Genomic DNA, 7762 nt, shown 5'->3' with positions numbered 1-7762 from the left:
GACTGCAGAGGAATTTAAACAATTCCTTGCACCAGAGATTAGATTGATTTTCTCAGATCAAAGGGATTACTGTAATTCCAATCATTAAAGCACATTGGGAAAATAAAAGAAGACATTTAAAATATTTAAGCAACTTCACAGTAATAATTGCTGAATCACAATGTCATCCATCTAGGAAGTCTCAAGGAACATAAACTGTCTGATTTCTGAATAAATGATAGACCACCCAAATCATCAAGAATGTTCAAATATATTCTCGATGTCTGTGATTTTTTTGGCATGGAAAAAACTGAAAGGGGACTGTGATGCAGGTGAATAAAATAAGAGATGGGATTTCAAAATACTAAGGCCAAAAATGATGGGAAAGGGATTTAGAACAGACAATAAAAATGACTTCTTCACAAGACATGGTTAGTATAAAGAATTTATTATCATAAAATGTAATGGCCACTAATTTGGACAAACTTAAAAGGGGATTGAATATATTTATGGAAGACAAGTCTACTACCAAGGAGCAAGACAGCACATCTCCAAATACCAACTGCAGCAAAATAACTGAGCAGAATCATCCCTGAAGCATCAGTCAGCTATTATGACAGAAAAAATGCTAATCTAAGACCTTGATAGCAGGCCAATATTAGATGATTGCACCATGGATACAAAACAACTTAAGATGAATTCATAGCATTCCATCATCAGTAGCAACATTCCAGGTTGTATTTTGGTAATACTGGAAGATCCATGATTTTCCTTACAGGAGTTTTCAATTGACACTGGGGATTTTCAATTATTTATTTATTCTAAATAAAAGTTAAAATCACTAGTAATTTCTGTTGGCAGACACGTTTTTATAAAATTGGCATATAGTATGATAATGATATTTGTTCAAATTGAAACTATACTTCCTGAATATCAGTTGTTAGAAATTCTGTAGGATAAAGTCACTATTAATTTGATTTACCCTCTACTTTGCTGATATAAATTTGGCCCACTTCAATTATTTATGCCTTCATCAAAACCCATGTTGAGTTTGCTGTTCAGATAGGCTCTTTCCAAGGAAAGGTGACCATATAAAGCACATTATACTTTTATTACAGGTTTTTCTTGGCATCAGCTGTCTCCCTCTCCTTCAAAATTCCTGTCACAACTGAAGAAGGAGGACAATATAAATAGAAACTTAACAGGAGTGAATTCTCCCAGGACAATAGCCAAATCTCAGCTGTTTCCTTTTAAAGTTTGGAAGCATTTTCTTCTTTAGCTCCTAGGATAGAGCATGTCTTAGAAAGCAGGGGTGCTTGAAAAGAAATAAAAATAGCAAGCTATTCAAGGAGAGTCTTTGCTGGCATTTCTTGGATTAAAAAAAACATTCATACCAAAGATGAAGTAGAAAAAGGAGACCAAAGAAAGATAAGAGAATAGCCCATGAAATTACCAATGATCAAACTTGAACTTTTAAAATATAAACTGAAATGTAAAATCAAGTTATCCCGTCTCAGAATAAATATTGTGGTTCAGTGATTAAATGAAAAGAAAATTCATTTATATACTCTAAGAATAAGTTGTAATGTTGCCCTCTAATCAAGAACCATTAATACATTTAGGGTTATCCATACAATTAGAATAGAATAAAATAAAATAGAATAGAATAGAATTCTTAATTGGCCATGTGATTGGACACACAAGGAATTTGTCTTGGGGCATATGCTCTCAGTGTATGTAAAAGAAAAATACATGTATACATTTGTCAAGAATCATGTGATACAACACTTAATGATGGTCATAGGGGTCAAATAAGCAATCAAGAAACATTATTAATAAAAATCTTAGGATACAAGCAACAAGTTACTTGTTGAAACTTAGGACAATACAGTCCTAAGTGGGAGGAAAAAGATTAGAAGTTAGAAAGCAAATAAAAATAAATAAATAACTACTAAACGGTGTGCTATTTCTTTCAAACACTCCCAGGTTTTACTATTTTGGGATAAGTATGTGAACGAGGAGGAGCGCAGGAGAGAAAGAGAAAGAGAGAGAGTCAAAGAGCAGGTGGCAATCAGTTGCTACTTTTGCTGGATCAAGAGTAAGTCCAGTCAATTATCTCACAGGGGCAATGAGCTCTACATTGGGCTACCTTTCAAAAGCATTCAGAAGTTCAGCTAGTGCAGATTGCAATGCCACAGTCAATCTTTGGAGCTCCTGGAGTGGCCAATATTACTGTTGTTCCTGAGCTGCACTAGTTGTTGATATACTTCTGGGTGCAATTCAAGGTGTTGGTTATTATCTATATAAGGTTCTGCAGGGCATGCGTTCACTTGAGGAACCCTCTAACTCCTGTGGGACAGGACTGCCCAACTTGGGCAGGCAGAGGAGACATGCTGCATGCTGCAAATCCTATCTGTTATGTCAGTCCAGGAAATGAGTCAGCGTAGGCCGGAACTGTTAAAAGTGGTTTATTGTTAACAAGGTTATAAGCAACAGTACTGGAACTAGGCTAAAAGATAATAACAACAAGATGGCTGCCAGGCTGAGCCAACCAATCCCGTTTCTGTATTTCCCGCCCCCAAGGAATAGGGGCGGTTACCCATATCAAACTGTCCTGTAGACACAACACTCTCAGTCAATAAATTCTTAATGATGATATTCAGGACAGCCTTTTCTGCTGAAATCCCCAACTCTTTGGAACATCATGTCCTGAGGTGAGATTGGCTCTGTCATTTCCAGATATTTTGCTAAGAGCCTGACGACCTTGCTCTGCAAATTGATTTGAACCCTATTTGCTGTGTTTGCTTAGAAACAGCCGGCCGGTTAGAGCCGTGCGATTGGCGTCCCTATCCAAGGTTCTGATAGGGCGCGTTCCATAGTTACTTTGTAAGCGGGAAAGTTACTGTGTATATGATTGGTTCCTGCCTCAGCCAGGGCTTGCTATATAACCCTGTATGTATTGTTGGATTTCTTTAAGCCTGTACCTGCCTGTCTGGCATGCATTCCGTATTAAAGTGATCTCTTTCATAAGGCCTCCTCTGTTTTACTGGCGACGAGGATTCTCGCCATTTCTTCAGGATTTCTATGCTTGGACGTAAGTGACAATGTCAGTGCAACTTACTTTCGCCCCCTTCAATCCCCAAGGGGAGACATGGGAGTCCTATGTTGCCCGTTTCGATTGCTTTCTAATCTCCAATGGGTACATGGAGATATCCGGTGACAGGAAAAGATCTTATTTCCTGGGGTTTTGTGGCCCCGAGATGTTCGAAACGGCTCGAGCATTGTTTGCCCCTACTTCGATCCACGATGTCTCTTGGGAAGACTTTCTAAAAACCTTGCAGGATCATTATGCCCCAGCCCCGTCCCGGTGTGCGAGGCGCTACAAATTTTACCAGCGGAATCAAGCTGAGGGGGAATCTATAAATGACTATGTGGCCGCCCTGCGTCGCGCGGCACTTTATTGCGAGTTTGCAGACCTGAACGATTATCTCCTAGACAGGCTTGTAATAGGGGTGAGAGACGGTCGGCTTAAGCGGCGTCTCCTGGCCATTAGGGATTTGACATTTCAGGCTGCGCTGGCGGAGGCTCGTGCGTTTGAGCTGTCAACGCAGTCGCTGGCAGCCATGGACAGCACCGTCAATGTAACCCGAAAAGCTGCAGTTGCCGCTGATAAGGCCACCGGTCTCCCAGAAGAGGAGGGAAGTCACGAAGCAGAGGAGGAGGAGGTGTGTAAATTGGCACCGAGTAGGAACCGAGACGTTCCTGTTACCCGTCCCAGGCCACCCCAGGCTCCTTGTCAGGGCTGCGGGGGCAACCATCTGAGGTCCTCCTGCCCGTCCCGTGATGCCGTGTGCTGGCAGTGTGGTGCAAAGGGGCACCTTTCCAGGGTCTGCCGTTCTCGCAGAGTTTCTACAGCCGCTAGCCGAGAGCAACGAGAGCCCCAGAGTTTTATTCCCCGATGGCAGAAAAAATTTCCGTCCAACCGGCGTGAGGATTGCAACGCTATCTATAGTCGGCCACGTTTGGCTACCACTTTCGTGAAGGAGATGTCCAGTTCAGCGGAGAAAATTTCTTTGGTGGTCCAGTTGGGTTCTTCGAGGTGCCCTATGCAGGTGGACACTGGATCTGCCCATTCCTTGATCTCCTGGACAACATTGAAGCGCTGTTTTCCAGCTGCCAGCAGAGGTCGCCTGTCTCCCTGCTCGGTGCAACTTAAAGACTATCAAGGGACTCTAATACCTATTGTGGGGGAGGGCTGTTTTCCAGTTCGTTACAAAACTTTTGTGGGCAATTTGCCTCTTATTATTATTAATGGGCCATTCTCTAATCTCTTGGGGTTGGACTGGTTCAAGGCTTTGGGACTTTCTGTGACTGGGGTAAATGCTGTAACTGATATGGGGAAGTTTGGAATTTTGGCACGGGAGTTTCCTACCGTATTCGATGGTCAGTTGGGCTGTTACAAGGGATCCCCAATTTCATTCGGGTTAAACCCACAGGAACCAGCGGTTCGTTTGAAAGCCCGCAGGGTGCCCATTCCCCTCCGGCCGAAAGTTGATGAGGAACTGGACAGACTGATCGCCCAGGGGGTGCTAGAGCCGGTTGATCAGGCTAAATGGGAAACCCCGGTAGTCATTGCATTTAAGGGGGATGGGGGAATTAGGCTGTGTGGGGACTACAAATGTTCCATTAACAAAGCGTTGGCACACCATTCATATCCATTGCCAGTGGTGCAACAGCTGCTGCACACTTTGGGAAAAGGTCAGGTGTTCGCGAAGCTGGATTTATCTCAGGCTTATCAGCAGCTTCCAGTTGACCCCCTGGCTGCAGAGGCGCAGTCAATCATTACCCATCGAGGGGTTTTTAAGTGTCACCGTTTACAATTTGGGGTCTCTATTGCCCCAGGGCTATTCCAGGGCCTGATGGAGAGGTTACTGTATGGGCTCGATGGCACGGTGCCCTACTTCGATGACGTCCTGGTGTCGGGGAGTTCCACCGACGAGTTGATGGATCGAGTACGAAAGGTTTTGTCCAAGTTCAGGGATGCGGGGCTTAAGCTTAAGGAAAGAAAATGTGTTTTCGGTGTCCCAAGGGTGGAATTCCTGGGCTTTATTGTTGATGGGGAGGGAATTCACCCCACCCCTGAAAAGACACGGGCAATTAGGGAGGCCCCCAGGCCACGATCTAAGGCTGAGCTACAAGCCTTCTTAGGACTTTTAAATTTTTACGCGATATTCATTCCGCATAAGGCGTCGGTGGCCGAGCCTTTGCACCGACTTTTGGACAAACATGCGAAATGGCACTGGGGTGGAAGGGAGGAATCGGCTTTTAATGGGGTCAAGGACTTACTGCTGTCCAATAATGTGCTGGCCCAGTACTCCCCAGGTTTACCTTTAACATTGACCTGTGATGCTTCACAGCATGGGGTGGGTGCTGTCCTTAGTCACAGGTTGCCTAATGGAGCCGAAGCCCCCCTGGCATTTTTCTCTCGCACTTTGGCGCCTGCTGAAAGAAACTATGGTCATATAGACAAAGAGGCGCTGGCACTTATTGCAGGGGTCAAGCGGTTCCACGATTATTTATATGGGAGACAGTTCGAGTTGGTCACAGACCACCAACCACTGCTAGGACTGTTATCAGGAAGCCGTCAGAGCCCAGTGGTCCTTTCACCAAGGATGTCACGCTGGATCGTCTTCCTAGCGAACTATAGTTACACGCTGACCTACAAGCCTGGTCGCCACATAGCACACGCTGATGCCCTGAGCAGATGTCCGCTGCCTGATGTTCTTGTCGACCCTGCTCCAACGTGCTCCGTGTTTGCTCTATCTGAGAGCAGAATTCCCATCTCTGCAACCGAAGTGGCCGGAGTGACCGGCCGGGATGCCATTCTATCCCAAATAAGGCAATGGGTATTAAGGGGATGGCCAGCCACAGCCCCAGCCGATGTGTTTGTCCCATTTTTTAGATGTCAGTCTGAGCTCTCTGTGGAAAAAGGGGTGGTGCTGCGTGGGAGCAGGGTGGTAATCCCGGAAACCTTGCGGGGCCAGGTGCTTGCAATGTTGCACAGAAATCACCCAGGCATCGTGCGCATGAAAAGTTTAGCTCGGGACTATGTGTGGTGGCCTGGATTGGATAAGGAGGTGGAGTTAAGGGTCGCTAGTTGTACAGTTTGCCAGGAAAGCCGCCCTTTCCCTCCTCGAGCCGAGCCGCTGGCATGGGAGCCGCCTGCTGGTCCCTGGGCTCGCATACATATTGATCTCGCCGGTCCCTTTATGGGACAGACCTTTTTGATAGTCGTGGATGCCCATTCAAAGTGGGTGGAGGTTGTCCTGCTCAGATCTACCTGCGCTCAAGCTGTCATAGACGCCCTGATGACTCTATTCGCTACTCATGGGTTCCCCGACCTTCTCGTTTCGGACAACGGTCCCCAGTTCACGGCGGTGCACTTTGAGACATTCCTGGCCTCTGCTGGCATCAGACATGCATTAAGCTCGCCTTGGCATCCGGCCAGTAATGGCCAGGCGGAACGGGCAGTTAGGTCTGTGAAGGACGCTCTTAAGAGGATGCCACAAGGTTCATGGCAAGAAAAGATAGCAGATTTGTTGCTAGCGCAACATTCCACCCCTTGCGTGGCTACAGGTAAAACCCCAGCCGAACTGTTGATGGGTCGCAAGCTCCGCATCATTCTGGACAGACTGCACCCATGGTACTCTCAAACGGTACAGTGGCCAGTAACCCCAAATCGACAGGTTAAAATAGGTAACACGGTATTTGTCAGGGCTTACTCTGGAGGACTGAATTGGGAAAGGGGAACCGTAAGGAGGGAGCTGGGACCTCGATCTTTCGAAATTGAGCTGGAAGATGGAAGGGTTTGGAAGAGGCATTTAGACCAGATTCGGGTTAATAAGGCGTGTGATGGTCAAAAGGAAAGAGAAGAGGAGCAGCCGGGATCGCTTCTGAATCCGCTGCAGCTGGCCGTCAGACTGTCAGGGGAAAACGCATCGTCGGAACCTTTAAGGGGTGAGGAAATAAGGGTTTCAGAGGAGGGATTGCAAGAAGCAAATTTGGAAAGGGTTCCAGTGCAGGCGGGCATGCCCCGGCGCTCAGAGAGAGCGCGCTATAAACCGGCATATTTAAAAGACTATGTATGTGTCAATCAAGGGGTTAGGAGTGCTGTGTTTGCTTAGAAACAGCCGGCCGGTTAGAGCCGTGCGATTGGCGTCCCTATCCAAGGTTCTGATAGGGCGCGTTCCATAGTTACTTTGTAAGCGGGAAAGTTACTGTGTATATGATTGGTTCCTGCCTCAGCCAGGGCTTGCTATATAACCCTGTATGTATTGTTGGATTTCTTTAAGCCTGTACCTGCCTGTCTGGCATGCATTCCGTATTAAAGTGATCTCTTTCATAAGGCCTCCTCTGTTTTACTATTGGGGGGAGAGAGTACCACAATGAATGTAGCTTTCTTGGAACAAACGTCCAGCAAACGTGGTTGGTAAATCCACAGTAACTAAATTTAAACATGCCTGGGATCATCATATAGCCATCCTAAGCTAAAATACAGGAAATAGTGTAAGGGCAGACATGAGGTCTTTTTTTGCCGTCAATCTTCTATGGTTCTATGTTTCCATCTCACCCACTCTCTGTACTCTATTCCCATTCTCTACACTATTCTTTCCTCCCTTTGAATTATAATCTATATTTTTATTGTGAATTTATGGTGATTTTTATATATTTTTAATATATATAAAACCATGCATGTATGTTTGTGTTTTGTATGTATGTACTG

This window comes from Erythrolamprus reginae, chromosome Z (genome assembly GCF_031021105.1).
Source record: "Erythrolamprus reginae isolate rEryReg1 chromosome Z, rEryReg1.hap1, whole genome shotgun sequence".
In the NCBI taxonomy this organism is placed as follows: domain Eukaryota; kingdom Metazoa; phylum Chordata; class Lepidosauria; order Squamata; family Dipsadidae; genus Erythrolamprus; species Erythrolamprus reginae.
Note: the sequence above shows the minus strand (reverse complement) of the source record.